The sequence below is a fragment of the Gopherus flavomarginatus genome (assembly GCF_025201925.1).
Source record: "Gopherus flavomarginatus isolate rGopFla2 chromosome 13 unlocalized genomic scaffold, rGopFla2.mat.asm SUPER_13_unloc_1, whole genome shotgun sequence".
Lineage (NCBI taxonomy): Eukaryota > Metazoa > Chordata > Testudines > Testudinidae > Gopherus > Gopherus flavomarginatus.
Genome location: NW_026114609.1, coordinates 5222932 through 5243579, shown reverse-complemented (window position 1 = coordinate 5243579; position 20648 = coordinate 5222932). Strand labels below are relative to the sequence as shown.

Genomic DNA, 20648 nt, shown 5'->3' with positions numbered 1-20648 from the left:
GACTCCCCACACTCCGTGACACCAGCTCTGAGCCCAGCCCCTCTGAGCTGGAAACCCCCTCGACCCCATCCCCCCACAGCCCTCACCCCCAGCTCCGAGCCCAGCCCCTCTCAGCTGGAAACCCCCTCGACCCCATCCCCCCCACAGCCCTGACCCCCAGCTCCGAGCCCAGTCCCCTTGAGCTGGAAACCCCCTCAACCCCATTCCCCCCACATCCCTGACCCCCAGCTCCAAGCCCAATCCCTCTGAGCTGGAAACCCCCTCGACTCCATCCCCCCCACAGCCCTGACCCCCAGCTCTGAGCCCAGTCCCTCTGAGATGGAAACCCCCTCGACCCTATCCCCCACACAGCCCTGACCCCCAGCTCTGAGCCCAGCCCCTCTGAGCTGGAAACCCCCTCGACCCCATCCCCCCACAGCCCTGACCCCCAGCTCCGAGCCCAGTCCCTTTGAGCTGGAAACCCCCTTGACCCCATCCCCCCCACAGCCCTGACCCCCAGCTCCGAGCCCAGTCCCTCTGAGCTGGAAACCCCCTTGACTCCATCCCCCCCACAGCCCTGACCCCCAGCACCGAGCCCAGCCCCTCTGAGCTGGAAACCCCCCCACCCCACACCCTGACCCCCAGCTCCGAGCCCAGTCCCTCTGAGCTGGAAACCCCCTGACCCCATCCCCCCCACAGCCCTGACCCCCAGCTCTGAGCCCAGTCCCTCTGAGCTGAAAACCCTCTGACCCCATCCCCTTCACAGCTCTGACCCCCAGCTCCGAGCCCAGTCCCCCTGAGCTGGAAACGCCCTTAGCCAATCCCCCCCACAGCCCTGACCCCTGGTCAGACCCCAGTCCTTCTGAGCTGGAAACCCCCTCGACACCATCCCCCCCACAGCCCTGACCCCCAGCTCCGAGCCCAGTCCCTCTGAGCTGGAAACCTCCTCGACCCCATCCCCCCTACAGTCCTGACCCTCAGGTCCGAGCCCAGTCCCTCTGATCTGGAAACCCCTTGACCTCATCCCCCCCACAGCCCTGATCCCCAGCTCTGAGCCCAGTCCCTCTGAGCTGGAAACCCCTTGACGCCATCCCCCCCACAGCCCTGACCCCCAGCTGACAGATAGTGTCCCTAACACAGTTATTGCTGTTCGCATCCTCTTGACTCTCCTAGTTTCTGTGGCCAGTGGTGAGCGAAGCTTCTCGAAGCTCAAATTGATAAAAACATACATGCGAACATCAATGTTGCAACAAAGACTTGTTGGGCTATCTACCTTGTCACTAGAACATGACTTTGCTCACAGCATTGACTTGGAGGAACTTGTTTTTAAATTTGCTAAACTTAAAGCGCAGAAACATGAATTCTAAATTATAACATGTTACTCCGTGACTGTGTATTGTCTATAATGTATGTGATTTTTTTTGTGGGGGGGGGCGCAAGTTGAAAGTTTCGCGTAGGGCACAAAATATGCTTGCACTGGCCCTGCCTATGAGATGAGAAGCCATGTTTTTGTTCAATGAGCATTGAAGCTGAAAAGGGAGATGTTTTCCTTGTTGATTTCTAGGCCCCCACTCTAATGCCCTAAACACCCCTTTCCTCCCACAGCCAGGAATAGAACCCCACGGTCATGACTACTAGCCCCCCTGACCCTGCTCCCTGTGACAAAGGAAAAACCTCTGAAACCCCTGTACTGGCCCCTCACCTCCCTGCTTGAGCTGCACTTGAAACCCAATGAGGTTTCCTTGGGCAGTTTTGACACTCCCAGGAAGGGTGTAATTTTAGGAGCAGGTTCCAAATAGTGCAATTAACCAGCTAGAAGGGGCAGCAGGTGTCAGCACAGGAGCCATTGAAATAACTCCGCACTTACTTAGACGCAGACATAACAAGCTCTATGGCTGGTAAACGTACAGAGACTGCTCCTGCTCATGAACTAGCAGCCCATAACCTGTAAACAGCTGCCATTTGAATGCATCTGAAAGTTACACAGAACAACGATCTGTGTTAAAGGAAGGCTGCCATTTATTAGAGCCCCAATTGATGCCGTGTGCACAAAGAGAGGTTTCAATGTGTAACCGGGAGTTTGGGAAATTTTGGTTATTTTATTTTTCTAAGAGGTTCCTGTCCACCTCCAGTAGAGTTTTCAGTCCCAGTGGCAACTTAGGAAATGTAATACAGACTAGTCCATTCCTCCCAAGTGGATGTGGTTCTTGTTCGTCTGCACATTGTAGCCCATGGAGGCTAAGGACCTGAAAATGTGTTTTCACGTGCCTTTGTTTAATTGATGAAAACAAACCTAGACACTTAGAGGATTGGAAGTGATTTCAGCTGGGGGACACGTTTGCTAGGTTTTTATGCATTTGCACAGGAAAACATTGAGGGTGCACATGTATTTCAGGGACCCCCATTTAGTGGAGCTCCTGAATATATTGGAAATAGAATCATCTTTACTGAAGAAACAGGTTTGTGAGGGAGCACTTGGATTTGAACCAAGGACCACTTGATTTGCAGTCAAACACTTTCCCACTGAGCTATACCCCCATAATATTTGCATAGGCAAATCAGTGATCTTAAGGATTTTGAAGGACAGGCTCTGCATCAGAGAGCTCCTTTTCTATTCCCAGACCACAGGGGTTTTAAAAATGGGGTTTGATTAAATTTTATATACACATGTAGACACCACAGCTTGCACATACACCAGCATAGCTTCCCCCCACTGACATAGCTACCACCTCTCGAGGAGATGGATTAACTGCACGGACGGGACAACTCTCTCCCCTCCACTTAGAGCATCTTCATTATTTATGAATAGGTGGGAAATAACCTCCTGAATGGAAAGGAACCAATTTATCAAATATTGCTGTGTCTGCATTCAATATGGGGAATTGGTCATATTGGGCTGGATTAGTAGGAACATTGCAAGCAGATAGAGGGAAGTGATTATTCCCCTCCATTCAGCACTGGTGAGGCCACATCTGGAGCATAGCATCCAGTTTTCACCCCCCCACTACAGAAACAAATTGGAGAGAGTTTAGGGGAGGGCAACAAAAATGATTAGGAGGCAGGGGACTTACGAGGAGAGGCTGAGGGCAGCGCTGCCCAGAGGGAGGGCAGGTGGGGCAATTTGCCCCAGGCCCCACAGGGGCCCCTATGATCATATAGTATTCTCTAGTATTGCAACTTTTTTTTATGGAAGGGGCCCCTGAAATTGTTTTGCCCCAGGCCCCCTGAATCCTGTGGGCGGCCCTGCCCAGCCTGTGGTGCTGTCCCCCAACTCCACTCATTCTCCTCCTTCTGAGGCCCCACTTGTGCTCTGCCTCAATCCCATTTGGCCACTTCCCACACCTGCTCTTTGGCTGAGGCCTGCTGGTCCACCTTTCGCTCGCTCCTCTCCTCCCCCAAGACCTCCTCGCGCCTCTCCACCCTCTACCCCAAGGTCTGCCTGCTGCCCACACCTCTCTGCCCCCTCCCCTGAGACTCACCCTGCCCATTGCCCACACCTCTCTGCCCCCTCCCCTGAGACTCACCCTGCCCATTGCCCACACCTCTCTGACCCTCCCTTGAGACTCACCCTGCCCATTGCCCACACCTCTCTGCCCCCTCCCCTGAGACTCACCCTGCTCATCACCCACATCTCTCTGAGCCCTCCCCAAGACTCACCCTGCTCATTGACCACAGCTCTCTGAGCCCTCCCCTGAGACCTGCCCTGCCCACTGCTCGTACCTCTCTGCCCCCTCGCCTGAGACTCACCCTGCCCATCACCCACACCTCTCTGAGCCCTCCCCTGAGATCCACCCTGCCCACCTCTCTACCCCTCCCCTGAGACCCACCCTGCCCATCACTCACACCTCTTTGTCCCCTCCCCTCTCTCTGCCCCCTCCCCTAAGACCAGCCCTGCCCACACCTCTCTGCCACCTCCCCTGAGACCAGTCCTGCCCACACCTCTCTGCCCTCTCCCCTAGACTGGCCTTGCCCACCACTTCCATCTCTCTGACCTTCCCCTGAGACCTGCCCTGCCCACTGCTTGTACCTCTCTGACCTTCCCCTGAGACCTGCCCTGCCCACTGCTTGTACCTCTCTGACCCCTTCTCTGAGACCTGCCTTGCCCACCTCCCACATCTCTCTGCCCCCTCCCCTGACCTGACCTGCCCACCGCCCACACCTCTCTGCCCCTCCCCTGAGACCCACCCTGTCCACCTCTTTCTTTGGTCATCTGTTGTTATTCCTTGAAACAACAAGGATGGAATAAAAAGCTGAGTTTACTCCAGGGTGAGTTAAGAAAGGAGCCATCAACCCCCTGGCAAAGCTCAGTGCCCCAGAGAAAACCTGCCCCCTGCTATTGCAATCACTGATATGCTGGGGATATGACAGGAAAGGGACTGTCTGAATGAGCAAGGCAAGAAATGGACAACAAGCTACAGCTATGTCATTAACCACAAACAGGGCAGCCCGGGGGGGTGGGGGGCAAGTGGGGCAATTTGTCCCAGGCCTCGGGCCCCGCAGGGGCCCCCACAAGAGTTTTTTGGGGCCCCTGGAGCGGGGTCCTTCACTCGCTCTGGGAGCCCCAGAAAACTCTTGCGGGGCCCGGGCCCCCGCAGCTTCTTCCGCTCCCGGTCTTTGCCCTGAAGACCTAGCTGCACTTCGGCGGTGGGTCCTGCTTCGGTGGCAATTCAGCTGCAGGGGCCCCCACTGTGAGTCTTCGGGGCACTTCGGCAGCGGATCCAGGAGCAGAAGGACCCCGTGCTGCCGAATTACCGCTGAAGCGGAGGCACCCTGCTGCCGAAGACCCCAGGCCACCAGAATCCTCTGGGCGGCCCTGACCACAAACGCACTCGCCTCATGCTCCAGCCAGAAGGGAAAGGAGGAGGAATTCTTGCTATTCAGCCATGGACACACTTACACAATGGCACAGCAGTGTGTGTGTTGTGGAAGCTGGTCTGAGGAAACAACTGGAATTGATCACTCAGTGAGAGCAGAACTAGAGGACAGTGAGAACCCCAAATCAAGCAAGTAGTTGTGGCTGAGTGGTTAAGTCGGTGGGCTAAAAATCCATTGGGGTCTCCCTGTGCAGGTTCAAATCCTGCCAATTATGGAGGAAATTATGGTTCTTCAGTTTTGATGAAGCTGAGTCTTGTCTCATTCTTAAGCTATGTCTAGATGAAAGAGTAACATGGCTTTAGTTAAAGTGTTTTAATTGAACAGCTGTTGCATGTCCACCCTATGCCCTGTGTCACCAGAGCACATCCATGCTAGCATCTCTTGGATGGCCACAGAGAGCAGTGCATTGTGGTAGCTATCCCACTGTGCAACTGGCTGCAGGGTGCTTTGGGAAGGGTTTGCAATGCCTCACGGGCTAGTACAGCATCAAATGATACAGTTTTCTATCCCATTGTTCCATGGGCATCCTACTAGATTGCCAGCTGCTTTTCAACTGCAGTGTGCTTGGTGGGAGAGAGACAGTGTGTGCATTGCGGAAGAGTGCGTGTGTCGGCACACTGTCTCTAAGTTCAGACAGCTGCTGGAAGCAACCAGTCCTGAGGCAGGGGACAGCCCCGACATCAGCCCCCCTTCTCTCACTGGCTCAGCTCAGCACAGCCCAGCACTCTCTGTCACACACACACACATACACGTACACACTGCTGCCTGCTTAGCTCTGTGTCAGGGGTGCTGGAACAGGGGGGTTAGAGGGCCATGGCCCCACCACTCTTCACTGGCTGTTAGGACAAATGATGGAGGCGGGGAAGGGTGCAGTCTTGGGGAAGAGGCGTTCTGTGGGTGTGGCCTCGAGGGGAGAGGAGCTGTGAGTGGGGGTCCTTAAGGAAGGAGTGTCATGGGGGTGCCACAGTTCGGATAACAGTGCCCCCCCACTGTAAGGAAGCTTCTGCCGCCCCTGCTCTGTGTTCGCAGAGCGGGAGAGAGCAGCATCCACGACAGTGATTTGCTCCCCAGGACTCTGGCAGGGGGGCTCGGGAGGTGATTTAAAGGGCCTGCGGTCCAACTGCAGCAGGGAGGCATGGGTCCTTTAAATCACCAGCCTGGGGAAGACGGGCCGGGCTGGCACAGCGTACTGGCTCTTGCCAGTACCCCATACCGTAACATACCTGCTTACTTTCACCTCCGGAAGGTCCTCATGTGGATAAATAACTGGTTAAAAGATAGGAAACAAAGGATAGGACTAAATGGTCAGTTTTCAGGATGGAAACAGGTATCTCGTGGTGTCTGTACTAGGACCAGGACTAGTCAACATATTAATAAATGATCTGCTGAACAGTGAGGTGACAAAATTTGCAGATGATCCAAAACTACTGGCTTGCTTCCTAGAACGAACGCTCCTTGAGTGGGGTGATCCACAGGGAGCAGCTCAAACCTCCAAAGTGCCTGGCCAGGGGCAGGACATTAGCACAGCAAGGGAGGGGTGTGGCAGTGACATCACAAAAGCCTTTTGCAGGACCTCAGACTATTGGTCAAAGGTGGTGGGGAGGTGATGACCTCACAGAGAGATGCTGACATCAGCCAGGCAGGAGAGGGGCGAGGGGCCAGGGAAACCTCAGAGACCCCTGTGGCTTTGCTTCAGCAAGTCTCCTTCTCCAGGTCTCTCTTTGAGGACTGAGAGAGTATTCGGGTTCACATACGTGAGCACCAGAAGGAACTTGTTTCAAGTTTTCTCCTTCCCTTTTCCTGATTTTACTAGAAAACAGCCATCCCTGTTTAGAAGGTAAGAGCCTCCTCGAGGTTTGAAACCTGTTCAGTCTGATCCATCTGGAGACAGATGAATGCTAGGCATGGAAAACACAAGGTTAAGGAGGCAGAATTTTATTCCACACCTGAGATTTTGTCCCTTAGAATCACTGGGGACATTAGGGTTTGTCCTTTTTGTTTCACCTTTTCCTCTATCCATCCCTTCCTCCTTTCTCTTTGTCTCTTGCTTTTGTCCTTTCACCTGTTCCCCTCCCAACACCAAGAGTAAAGTGTGTGTGTGTGTGTGTGTTGCGGGGGAGTGCTCTGTAGCTCCCACTCTGGGAGGTCCACCCAAAAATGTGCGGCTGAGATAATGCTCGGGCAGTGATCCCCACCGGTGACCTGGGCCATCCTTTGGGCTCTCTGGTGAGAACCCTCAGCCTCCCATCCTAAGTCTCTACCCTGATTGGCTGAGCAGGGGGTTTTTGACAAGGAGGAGACTCAGGTCCTTGTTCTTCTCTTTTAAGACCAAGTAAATAAGTCGTAACCAGTCATATGTTTGAAGAATCTTGCTGCTTCTCTGCATTAATGGTCTCTGAGCAGTTCGTGATTCTCTCTAACATTGCAGTTCTCCTCAGATACTTGCTGAATAATTACTGTGCACTGTTGTTGGTCTTGAGCTCACGTGAGAGCACTTTACTCAGGTCATTCCATGTATGAAATTCAAGATCTGATGGTTAGTTTCAAAATCAGGGCTTTTGAGTCCTTTTCCCAACTCTGCCACTGACTGGCTGTGTGACCTAAGACAAGTTAATTCTCCTTTCTCAGCCTTAGCTTCTCCCTCTTTCAAGTAGGGATAATAATGATCCGGTTTTATCTACCTCAACACACACACTTTCTCTCCCTGCACACAAACAGTCTCCACACTGCAGTTGAAAGGCAGCTGGCAATCTAGTAGGATGCCCATGGAACAATGGGATAGAGAAACCTGCATCACTGAAAGTACAGCCATGAAGACACCACACACCAGCCTTTCCTAGCTGGCAAAAATCAAACCTCCACAAAGACCCCTATGGTGTCATACCCCAGCTCCCTAAGCCCTCAGCCACAACCACTTAACACAGGGGCCTTTCTACACTCTGGTTCTGTTCTCACTGAAGGGGCATTTCCAATTGTTTGCTCAGACCAGCTTCCCCAGCACACTCACTGCTGTGCAGCTCTGTACATGTGGCCATGGCTGAACAGCAAGAATTTCTGCCCATTTCCCTACTGGCTGGATCATGGTTAGAGTGTGTTTGCGGTTAATGATGTCGCTGTAGATTGTTCGTTTCCTGTTTTGGGCATTCAGACAGTCCCTTTCCCAACATATCTCCAGCACATCAGTCCCTGGCTGGGTCTCCTAGGTAATGGAAAACATCCCTTGTTTGGTGCTGCCAAGGGGAACGTGCAGAGCTGAGATGTCCCTCGGCTTGGATCAAAGGTGGATATTGGATGGAATTTATCACACAACGCTCCCTGCTCCCCAGAGCCCCATGGGGAGAATCCAGAGAAGGGGGAGTCATTTCTCCCCTGCACTCCCAGAAGAGCTGCTAGGACTCCTTCCTGCCAGCTACTCACCCCTGGATTCCTCCTCAGCTCCTGGGATCTTTCTGCTCCAAAGGCTCCAGAGGCCTGGGGTGGGGAGGGCGTCACTGCACAGTCTGAAACACAAGGGAGGTTTCTGGAATTGAAGGAAGGAGCAGAAAATGGAGAGGAAAGAAACAGAGAGAAAACGCCTCATCCCTCTCTTCTCCCCCTCCTCCTCCCAGCAAGAAATGTTATCAAGGATCAGCGTTAGGGGAAATGGTGCCCTGGGCAAAACTTGTACTTTAGCACTTCCCCATTGCCCCTAGACAATCCCCCTCCCCCTTTCTCCCTCCCCCTTTCCTCCCAGCTCCTGCACTCCCAACCCTTGCACCTCCTTCACCCCTATCTCCTGCCCCCTCCTGTGCCCTAACCCCTACACTGTGTCCCCTTTGCCCTTAAGTCCCACACTCCCTTCCTGTGCTACCAGCCACTACCCCTCTGCTGCACCCTCTTCACCCCTAAGCCCTGCACCCCCTCCTGCACCCACATGGGGAGAGTGACCTGTGAGCATGGAGCAGCTCACGTTGCTGCCCGCTCCTCCCTGGAAGGCTGCTCCTCCCGGCACCCCTAGGAGCTGTGGGGGTGGGGTGCGGGGGCAAGAAGCAACATCACCTGAGTTCCCTGCATCCGGGTCACTTTCCTCAGCCAGGCTGCATAAGGGGAGGGCAGAGAGCAGCAGCTTCTGATGCTCCCCTCACAGCACAGCCCAGGTGGGGAAAGTGACCAGGACGCATGGAGCACATAGTGTTGCTCCTCTCTCCCTCCAACCCTCTATGGGGCCATGGAGGAGCACTGGGGCAGGGGAGAGCAGTGAGCACCTTTGCACTGGCACACAGTGCCCTTTGACCCCCTGAAGTCCTGGGCGGCTGCCGGAGGGCCCCACCCCTAAGGCCAGCCAGGCTCCCCAGCACAAACAGCAGAGAACACACAGAGACTGGCCACACACTGAGCAGCGGTAGCCTAGGCAGCACATAATGGAGGCTCGGGGAGGCTCAGCCTCCCCAAACCTTGTGTCACCAAGAGGCAGTGGAGCCCATGACTAGGGGCCCTGGAGAAATTAGGTCCCCCTGGAAAAGTCTCCCCCATGTCAGCCCCAGGGTTGGAGGAGCTCTCACTCCGTGCTACTGCCCAGGGGCTGCAGCAGGGGCACAAAGCTTCTCTGGTCTTGGGGACACAGCGGGGCAGGAGTAAAGGAGTGACAGGGTGGGGCTAGTGGGGGAAGTGGTGGAACAGAGGTGACATAGTGGATGGGGCCGTGGGTGGAAGGTGTGGCAGGGGGCAGAGCCACAGACAGAAGTGAGGGGGCCTAGTTCCAGTGCTGGGGCCCCTGCACTTGTTCTCCCTTTCCCTGGGCTTTGGCATCACTAGCCCCTGCTTAACGTGTAGGGTTCAGTGCTCCCCAAAATGTGGGGTGTGACTCCTAGGGGGACACAGAGGAACATTCATGGGGGCACCTCAGGGGCTGAGCCAGCCCCCATGGAGGGAGCACCTGTCAGCCCAACTCTGTCCCAGCTCTTTTCCAACCCCACCCTCAGCCTGGGCCCCTGACTGCCAGCTCGGCCTCGACCTCCTTACCCCTGTCTGCACCCCTCTCTTCAGCAAGCAACATCCCACTCCCAGCCCCAGTTTTCAACTGCGGCTCCGAGGGCCCACAGCCATGGATAAGAGGGCACAGTGTGAAATGTTTGGGGACCACTGGTTTAGGTGACGTTCTGAATCACTTCTATGCAGTCCAATAACAGCTATTCCTCACCTATCAGGACCGACTAAGTATGTTCTGCTGCCCTTCACTCATGCAGGAAGGATAATAACATTTCATGCAACTCAGTGCTAAAGTGATTTGTGACCACCACCAGCTAAAACTGGTCATTTTGTGGAAGCGGCCCCATGATGCTGCATACCTAGGCAGAGTAGGTGTGTCTATGCAAACATGGTCTGTTCCTGAAGCCTTTCCCACAGCTGGTCAGTACGGGTGAGGCGGGAGCTCATTCAGCCCCTGCTTCTGCTTAGTATTTAAAAACACCTTAGTGTCCCTGTCTCTGCTGGCCTTAAATTTCTCATCCTGTCCATTTCCTAACATCTCAGATGAGGTGGCCGAGTGGTTAAGGCGATGGACTGCTAATCCATTGTGCTCTGCACGCATTGGTTCAAATCCCATCCTCATCGGATGCATTTAGTCTTCACTCCTCCTTTCTAGACCACCATCTCCCCTTTGGTACAATGACAGACAAAACAATGTTGCTTCCTGCAAACAAAACCCTGCTCAGAAACCCCCTTGCTTTAAATAAAATATCTAAATCTCACATTTCTAAAAATAAAATTCTCAAGCCCTGTATGTCTTAGTTTTTATCTCAAAAGGTAACAGCCTCATAATCTCCCCCAAACACCCTGAGACCTCCCCAAATTATTAAAATACCCCAGTTCTCAGCAAAGCCATGACAGTGACCCAAAGCTAGAGTGTCTAGGCTAAGCTGTTCTGAAGGAGGCAACTCAAACATTTTCTCCCTGCTTCCCTTGGCAAGGTCTGGCTGCGAAAACAAAATTCCCCAAACTGAAAATTTTCGGCTGAAAAACCAGTAATTTGGGGACTTTGGTTTGAATGTATTATTATTATTCTCTTCTGATTTATGAATCAGTTTTGTCATCCAGGTGTGTTTCCAGCTGTTGATTTGTGGGGGAGAGATGCCAAGTCATGATGTCTCTTCCCCTCTTTCATAGTTTCTTCCAACTTTCTAGAAAGCTCCTTTGCTATGATGTGAGTCAAGCAATGTCCATTGTTGCTGTGTTATCTCGGCGAAGTCTGCATTGTACACGGTTCCTGGGATAGTCCTTGGGACTGTAGCCACCTTCAATAGGCCAGCAGTGAGTCTGGCTCCTCTCTTGTCGCACCTGATAGGCTGGTGGGGGGCATTTCCCAACTTCATAACATATTTCTGTAATGCACACAGAGCAAACTTCATAACTTCCCAAACCAATGTGAGCACACAGAATGCAAGAAGACATTAAGGTTCAACAGATGAACAGTTCAAGATTTTTAAAATGATACCTCACCAGGCAGACTTTGTTCAAAACGTATCATCACTATATGAGAGTGGTGAATATGAGGCTTGCAGGGTGCTGCTTTAAGCACAGCGTGCCACACCTGGGCTTCCATTGCAATGAGAATGTACCCTTAGAATCCATCTCTCCCGGGATAAAGATGGCAGCATGGCTGGCCTGGGTCATCTGACTTGGGCTCATGTAGCTAGAACTGAGAGGCTAAAAACTGTGGTGCAGATATTTGGGTTCACACTGAAGCCTGGGTTCAGAAACCCTCACCCCTTGTGGGGTCTCAGAGGTTGGCTTTGAGTCCATATGTCTGCACTGTAATTTTATAGTCTTGCAGTCCAAGTCCCATAACCCTGAGTCAGCTGACCTGGGCTTTGAGACAGGTGACCTGGGTGTTTTAATCATAGTGTAGACATAACATTAGGATAGGTCTAGGAGGCCAGAAGGATGGGAGGGAGTTTAGCAAGTGGAAATGGTAAAACCGCAGGGAAGTATTACCCTGGACTCATGGCAGTTCTCCATTGGTCTGTCTGCTTTTGAGGCAGGGATAATAGCTGCCAGTGGTGCCCTGTTGAGTGGCTTTTGGGGCACCTGCTCTTGGCTGTTGTCAGAAGGACCTTTGGTCTAGCCCAGTGTGGGTTTTCTTATGGCTTAAATTACACACACAGGCACTGATAACAGAGTTACTGAACGTTTGGGAGTTAGGAGCTGGTAGGTCAACGGTCCAGTCGCCTCATGAATGACCCCCTCCCTCTGGGACAGGGGCAGGTCTGAGCTCTCACACCAAATGCTCATTGTGGCTGCTAGAATCTGTGGCCAGCTCATTTAGTTTATGCCGAGGGTTGAGTCCTGCTTTGTGCCCAGTGTCTGAGAATGAAAATCCTAAACCACCCTATGAAATAACGAATGCAGAAGGATGTGCTATTGTCCCTGCCCCAAAGCAGACAGACCAATGGAGAAATGCCATTGAGTCCAGGGTAATACTTCATTGCGGTTTTACCTTTTTTGCTTGCTAAACTCCCTCCCAACATTGAGGGGGCCCAGAGCCCAGTATTGAGCCTGAGCTGAGACATCTACACTGCAAATTTACCACCCCATGGCCAAAGCCTCGGGAGCCTGAGCTGGAATGGGGCAGCCCTGGGTGCTTCATTGCAGCGTGGACATAGCGTAGTATTATGTCTGCACTGTTATAAACACACCCAAGTCATTATTCTCAAACCCTGGGTCAGTTGATTCAGGCTTGTGGGGCTTGTGCTGCTGGGTTATAAAATTACAGTGTAGACACTTGGGCTTGAACCCACCCTACAAGACCCCACAAAGGGTGAGGGTCTCCTAACCTGGGCTCCAGTCTGAGCCTAAATGTCTACTCTGCACTTTATAGCCTCACAACCTGAGCCCCAGGAGTCCAAGTCAGATGATCCAGGCCAGCCGGGCCACACTGCTTTTATTACGTTATAGATGCCCTCTCAGGGTATGCCTATTTTGCAATGTAAGCCCAGGGTTAGCAGAAGTCATGTCAGCAGCCCCAACGCATAAACATAAACCAAGAGGAAAAGACCCACCCACAAATAAGCTGGGCAGTGTCCTTCTCCCTACGGTTCATAAGTCCAGCAACCAAAAGTCCTTTAACATGAGCCATCCCCTCTCTGCACCCCACTCACAGCTGTTGTCCTTAGTCAGTGCAAGCCCAGAGGTGCTTCTGTAGAGTTCACCTGCCACCCTGGGTGGAAAAGGGGGAAAATAAGAAGCACTATTCTCACTAACTTGTCTGCGGACTCACTCATCCCTCCACAGCCACCCTGTCCTAACACTGATCTAACCCCTAAATTTTAGTATTAGGACCCATGCGCCAGCCAATTTGGCTTTCAAACTCCTGTCCCCTGCCTAGCAAGTGCTATTGAACTGAGCATGAGTCCCTCAGTCGGGGTCTGCCGAGCACAGTTGTGCTGCCCTCAATTTACACAACAAGGATAACAACGCTTTATTTCTCCTACCCCAATAACAAGGAGATTGGGAATCCAACACCAGACAAAAGTGATCATTTCAGCAAGCAACCCAGCATATTTCCAATATACTGTAAAATCCACATGCAGACTCATACACGAATCCTTGCAAGAAAATCTTCCTGAGGGAGTCTGAAGCACCTGCTGCTGGAGGGAAGGAGGGAGCTGTGGGTTGGGATTGAGAGGCACTGGGAATAGGAGGGGGCTCTGGGTTGGGATTGAGGAGCAGCGTGAGGAGGAGGGGCCTGTGGGTTGGGATTGAGGGGGCTGTGAGTAGGGACAGAGGAGAAGGGTGAAGAGGAGTAGGCTCTGGTTCGGAGTGAGAAGCAGTGTGCATAGAAGGGACTGAAGTTTGGGACTGAGGGGCACTGGGAAAAGAGGGGACATGGGTTTAGGCTGAAGAGCATCGTCATTTGGGGATCCAGCAGGAAAGGGGAAAGCAGCAGGTGATTCTAATTCCTAGGGATATTCTATGTGTTTGTGTGTGTGTGCAGGGAAGGAACATGCTATATGCCCAGAGGCCTTTATTCCTCCAGGCTGCAAGGACAAAGGGGCTGTCAGGAAATTGCCCCTTCAAACACACACAGAAAAAGGCCCTTCTGAGGAAAGGGAAAATCCTGATGAGAGAAAGTTATGTCAAAGAGGACTCCAGAAAGACAGTTTAAGATCTTGGGGAGTAGTTTATCACCTGACCAGGGACTTGAACCCTGAACCATCCAATTAAAAGCCTGATGCTCTGCCAACTGAGTTTGCCAGACTCACAAAGTGAAAGAGCAACTTGGTGTGGAGGAGAACTAGTCAAGAAAACAAGAGCAGGAAACAGTAGGGAAAACCTGCTGCTCTCTCTGGCCTGGTCAACACTACAAGTTTATATCTAATTTAGCAGCATAAAATCGCATTAACCCTGCACCCGTCCACACAACGAAGCCCTTTATATCGATATAAAGGGCTCTTAATACCGATATCTGTACCGACGAGGGGAGTAGTGCTGAAATCGGTATTTGCGATGTCGGATTAGGGTTAGTGTGGCACCAATTCTGCGGCTTTGGCCCCCTTTGAGCTCTGCTTGCAGAGGCAATAAAGTCAGTGTTGTTTCAAATTCCTGCATTCTTTATTACTTCATCACATAAACAGGGGGATCACTGCCACAGTAGCCCAGGAAGGGTGGGGGACGAGGGAAGCAATGGGTGGGGTATTGCAGGGGACCCCCCTGGAATGGCATGCAGGTCATCATTTCTGCGGGATGCCTGGGGCTCTCACCCAGAGTGGCTGTTTGACTCTCTTGTTCTTTAGTAGGCTTGCCTGATAGTCTAGACAGGACTGACTCTCCCTTTAGACAAAACTCAAAGAAGGGAATGACCCTGGGGAATCATTCCCATTTTTGTCCATGCGCCCCTGGCCAGCCTCACCGAGGCCGGCCAGGAGCACCCATGACAGCAGCAGACGGTTCAGTATAACTGGTAACTGTCATTGTCAACTTGCAAAGCAGCAGACGGGACGGTATGGCTGGTAACCATCTGTCATGGTATAATCCCCACTCTGAACCTTAGCGTCCAAAAGATGGGGTACCAGCATGAATTCCTCTAAGCTTAATTACCAGCTTAGAACCTGTAGCGCTGCCACCAACCAGGAATTCCAGTGCCTGGTACACTCTGGTCCTCCCAAAACCTTGCCCGGGGACCCCCAAGACCCAGACTCTCTGGATCTTAACACAAGGAAAGTAAACCCTTTCCCTCACCGTTGCCTCTCCCAGGCTTCCCCTCCCTGGGTTACCCTGGAAGATCACTGTGATTCAAACTCCTTGAATCACAAAACAGAGAGGACAATTCACCGTCCTCCCTCCTTCTCTTTCCCCCTCCCAGACTCTTCCTGAGACAAAGTAATCCTGGCACAGAGAGAAATCAGCCTCTCTCTCCCTCTTCCCTCCTTTCTCCCCACCAATTCCCTGGTGAATCCAGACCCAGTCCCTGGGGTCTCACCCAGAATAAAAAACAATCAGGTTCTTAAACAAGAAAAGCTTTTAATTAAAGAAAGAAAAAACAGTAAAAATTATCTTTGTACATTTAAAAAAATGAAATAGGTGCAGGGTCTTTCAGCTATAGACACTGGGAGCACCCTCCCAGCCTAAGTATACAAGTACAAATTAAAACCTTTTCAGCAAAATATCCATTTGAACTCCTTCCAAGCCAAATACACATTTGCAAATAAAGAAAACAAACATAAGCCTAACTCGCTTTATCTATCTAGTACTCACTACTTGGAATCTATAAGAACTGGTATAAGGGAGATTGGAGAGAAACCTGGTTGCACATCGGGTCCCTCTGAGCCCCCAGAGTGAACAACAACCAAAACTAACAGCACACACAAAAACTTCCCTCCCTCAAGATTTGAAAGTATCCTGTCCTCTGATTGGTCCTCTGGTCAGGTGACAGCCAGGCTCACTGTTCTTGTTAATCCTTTCCAGGCAAAAGAGATATGAAGCACCTCTGTGCTATTAACTCTTACTTATCTGTTTATGACACCATCTTTGCTAACTTGAAAAGTCAAGGGGATGCTGCTGTGTAGCGCTGCAGTACCGCGTCTGTCAGCACCATCCAGTAGTCATACGGTGACGGTGAAAAAAGGCTGAATGGGCTCCATGGTTGTCGTGCTATGGCGTCTGCTCAGGCAATACAGGGAAAAGGGCGCGAAATGATGGTCTGCCATTGCTTTCACGGAGGAAGGACTGAGTGACGACATGTACCCAGAATCACCCACGACACTGTTTTTGCCCCATCAGGCATTGGGACCTCAACCCAGATTTCCAATGGGTGGGAGAGACTGCAGAAATTATGGGATAGCTATGGGATAGCTACCCACAGTGCAACGCTCCGGAAATTGGCACTAGCCTCGGTATATGGACGCACACCGCCGAACTAATGTGCTTAGTGGGGCCGCGTGCACTCGACTTTATACAATCTGTTTCCAAAAACTGGTTTCTGTAAAATCAGAATAATCCCCTAGTGTAGACATACCTTGTGATTAACATCTTTGGTGGCTAATTGAAAGGCTGATGGTTCAAACACAAGTGAAGATGGAGGTGGTTTTTTTTTAGTGATGAGAATCCAGTTCATTTTAATGGGCAGAAAATCTCCTCAATGCTTGTCTAGCCTCATTGGGCAACCATAAGTGACACTGCCACCAGATGCATTGGTGGTATAGTGGTGAGCATAGCTGCCTTCCAAATAGTTGACTGGGGTTTGATTGCCAGCCAGTGCAGTGATGTGGTGTTTTCTCTGCTGGGAATTAGTTTAATTTCAGACCTATTGTATCAGTTTAGCAATGGAAGGAGAGAATCAATGTTCTGCAGGTCATTCAACGCACAAGTGGAGGAAGAAAGGGGTGGGACTAGACAATGAGCAGGTGGAGTTATCCTGGTATTACAATGTTTGGTTTATTTTTTTTAAAAAAACTTCCTTTACTTCCCTCTCCCTTTTAGACTCAGAGCCTTTAAGGTCAGAAAGGACCAATGTGATCATCTAGTCCGACCTGCTGCACCTTACAGGCCAAAAGACCCCCCCTCCCCTCCTGTAATAGACCCAGTAGGGGAGGCAGCTCTGTGCACTGCCCCTACCCCAGGCAGCACATGGACGACCTCTGCCCCCCTCCCCTAATGGGTGTGCAGAGATGTGCCAGCAGCACTAAGGTGGCTCCCTGCCCACTCTGCCTCCATCCCTCTGTGTCACTCCCAGAAATGGCCGGCATGTCCCAGCATCCTCTGGGTTCGGGGGAATGTCTCCATTCACTACCCCTGCCCTCGAGTACCAACTCCACAGCTCCCATTGGCCAGGAACTGCAGCCAATGGGAGCTCTGGGGGCAGCGCTTGCAGGCAGCGGCACACAGAGACCCCCTGGCACGGCCCACCTAGGACCTGCTCCCCAGGGTTGTGTGTACCAGTCACTTTGGGAGCTGCAGTGCCCAGGGTAAGCGCGACCCCACCTGCATCCCTAGCCCGCTCCCCCAGCACAGAGCCTGCATCCCACACCCAAATTTCCTCCCAGAGCTTTGCTTGTTTTCCTTTCACCCAGAACCATCCTTCTCCTGGGATGCAAGTAGCCATCCCTGGGAAGCCAAGAGGTAGGCACAGGATTCTACCTCCCAGCAGCCAACCGCACCTCCCCAGGCTTTTCAGGCTTTGCAGAACAAATGGGCTTAGCTTCTGCCCTGCCTTCCTCAGCTAGACTTTCCTCTTTTGTCCCATTCCTGCCTCACTCCCTCCTTTGGCAAGTCACACAAAGGAAGCTAGCAGGAAGAGCCGGCCGCCATAGACCAACCTCCAAGGGCAGAGGAGACCAAGCCACAAGGCTTCAAAAGGTGACTGGCCAAGGTCCTCTAGCTTTCACCTGCTGATGCTAAGGCTTTTTCCCAGCTCATTTCACCACCCTCTGTCCTGCAAGGGTTGAGCTTATTGCAGGCTGTTACCCAAAATTGGGCCAGCTAGTAAGCGTAGGGAGGACGAATGACCCACCAGATTTTGGCAGAAAGCAGCGGGTTTTATTATACTGACAGCTAAGTTCAAAAGAAGAAGCGGGGGTGTCACACTCACACTTGCATACTCATGCTCCCAGGACAGGCACAGCACTGGAGATGTCAGGATTCTGCAAGCTAAGTGTCCCACAGTGCAGCTATGGATGGTGCGATGTAGGTAAGTCTTCCTGAGGCACAATGAAATACAACGCAGAGAACCACTGGCCATGCGCTCCGGGTAAAGGGCAGTCACTGGAGATACAAGCTTGTGAGTGACTCCTGAGCACGTGGCCCCTTCTCCTTTTAAGGACATGCACCTAATGGCCTGCGACTAAGAGATGACTTGGCTGCATCTGGTTGGTCACGCTCCACTTTGGGCAGTGTCCATGCTCTGGGTGTGTGAGTGCTGCCTAATTAGAGTCCCAGACACCTTGTCTACCTGGAAGCTCTTCTGCTCTTCTAGCTGTTCAACCAGCCCATTCATCCCACAAGCATTCCAGGAGGGGGACAGGGGAAAACCACTTCACAGGTATTCAGAGAGGGAGAGGAGACAAAAGCAGGAGGGAGGGAAGTATAACACACTCTATTGAGCATACAGGTTATACATTGCATAGAATATCACTGCTGCTCCTACAACAGCAGGGACAGGCCAGTAGGAGCTGGGGAAAGGAAGCCATTATGTTTCTGCCTGGTTTTAAACCACGGACCTTTTGCATGTCAAGCAAACATGATAACCACTACACTACAGAAACTCTGTTGCAGTGCTCTGCCCCTCCCTTCATAATATAAGAATGGCCATACTGGGTCAGACCAAAGGTCCATCCAACCCTATATCCTATCTGCCAACAGTGGCCAATGCCAGGTGCCCCAGAGGGACTGAACCTAACAGGTAATGATCAAGTGACTCTCTCTCCTACCATCCATCTCCACCTTCTGACAAACAGAGGACTAGGGATACCATTCCTTACCCATCCTGGCTAATAGCCATTCATGGACTTAACCTCCATTAATTTATCTGCAAAAAGAACAAGGAGTAATTGTGGCACCTTAGAGACTAACAAATGTATTTGAGCATAAGATTTCATGGGCTAAAACCCACTTCATCGGATGCATGCAGTGGAAAATACAGCAGGAAGATATAGCTATAGATACACACACACACACACACAGAGAACATGAAAAAATGAGTGTTGTCCATACACACTATAACAAGAGTGAACAGTTAAGGTGAGCTATTATCAGCAGGAGAAAAAAACCTTCTTGCAGTGATAATCAGGATGGCCTATTTCCAACAGTTGACAGGAAGATGTGAGTAACAGTAGGGGGACAAATAAACATGGGGAAATAGTTTTACTTTGTGTAATAACCCATCCACTCCCAGGCTTTATTCAAGCCTAATTTAATGGTGTCCAGTTTGCAAATTAATTCCAATTCAGCAGTTTCTCATGGGAGTCTGTTGTTGAAGGGTTTTTTGTTGTAATATTGCGACTTTTAGGTCTGTAATCAAGTGACCCGGAAGATTGAAGTGTTCTCAGACTGATTTTTAAATGTTATAATTCTTGATGTCTGATTTGTGTCCTTTTATGCTTTTATGTAGGGACTGTCTGGTTTGGCCAATGTACGTGGCAGAGAGGCATTGCTGGCACATGACGGCATATATCCCATTGGTAGATATGCAGGTGAATGAACCTCTGATAGAGTGGCTGATGTGATTAGGTCCTATGATGGTGTCCCCTGAATAGATATGTGGACAGAGTTGGCAACGGGCTTTGTTGCAAGGTTAGGTTCCTAGGTTAGTGTTTATGTTGTTTGGTTGCTGGTAAGTATTTGCTTGAGGTTAGGGGGCTGTCTGTAAGCAAGGACTGTCCTTTCTCCCAAGATCTGTGACAGTGAGGGATCATCCTTCACGATAGATTGTTGATCCTTGATGATGCACTGGAGAGGTTTTAGTTGGGGGGCTGAAGGTGACAGCTAGTGAGGTTGTATTACTTTCTTCATTGGACTTGTCCTGTAGTAGGTGACTTCTGGGTACTCTTCTGGCTCTGTCTATCTGTTTCTTCACTTCAGCAGGTGGGTAGTGTACTTGTAAGAATGCTTGATAGAGATCTTGTAGGTGTTTGTCTCTGTCTGAGGAGTTGGAGCAAATGTGGTTGTATCTTAGAGCTTGGCTGTAGACAATGGATTGTGTGATGTGGTCTGGGTGAAAGCTGGAGGCACATAGGTAAGTATAGCGGTCAGTATGTTTCCAGTATAGGATGGTGTTTATGTGACCATTGCTTATTAGCACAGTTGTGTCCAGGAAGTGGATCTCTTGTGTGGACTGGTCCAGGCTGACATTGTAGGTGGGATGGAAATTGTTGAAATCATGGTAGAATTCCTCAAGGGTTCTCTTTTCCATGAGTCCAGAAGATGAAGATGTCATCAGTGTAGGGCAAGTAGAGTGGGGGCATTAGGGGATGAAAGCTGAGGAAGCGTTGTTCTAAGTCAGCCATAAAAATGTTAGTATGCTATGTGGCAATGCGAGTACCCATAGCAGTGCTGCTGACTTGAAGGTATACATTGTCCCCAAATGTGAAATAGTTGTGGGTGAGGACAAAGTCACAAAGTTCAGCCACCAGGTTTGCCGTGACATTATCGGGGATACTGTTCCTGACAGCTTGTAGTCCATCTTTATGTGGAATGTTGGTGTAGGAGGGCTTCTACCTCCATACTGGCCAGGATGGTGTTTTCTGGAAGATCACCAATGGATTGTAGTTTCCTCAGGAAGTCAGTGGCATCTCGAAGATAGCTGGGAGTGCTGGTAGCATAGG

General features: G+C 51.2%; 4 non-coding genes across 4 annotated transcripts; 2 read left to right on the top strand and 2 right to left on the bottom strand.

The window, feature by feature from the left end:
* Nucleotides 1–2445: 2445 nt before the first annotated feature.
* TRNAC-GCA (transfer RNA cysteine (anticodon GCA)) lies at nt 2446–2517 on the bottom strand. The gene has a single exon. It is a non-coding gene; the product is annotated as a tRNA-Cys (tRNA).
* A 2469-nt stretch (nt 2518–4986) lies between these two features.
* On the top strand, nt 4987–5068 carry TRNAF-AAA (transfer RNA phenylalanine (anticodon AAA)). The gene has a single exon. It is a non-coding gene; the product is annotated as a tRNA-Phe (tRNA).
* Nucleotides 5069–10364: 5296 nt separating this feature from the next.
* Nucleotides 10365–10446, top strand: TRNAS-GCU (transfer RNA serine (anticodon GCU)). The gene has a single exon. It is a non-coding gene; the product is annotated as a tRNA-Ser (tRNA).
* Nucleotides 10447–18517: 8071 nt separating this feature from the next.
* On the bottom strand, nt 18518–18590 carry TRNAV-GAC (transfer RNA valine (anticodon GAC)). The gene has a single exon. It is a non-coding gene; the product is annotated as a tRNA-Val (tRNA).
* Between the last annotated feature and the right edge of the window lie 2058 nt (nt 18591–20648).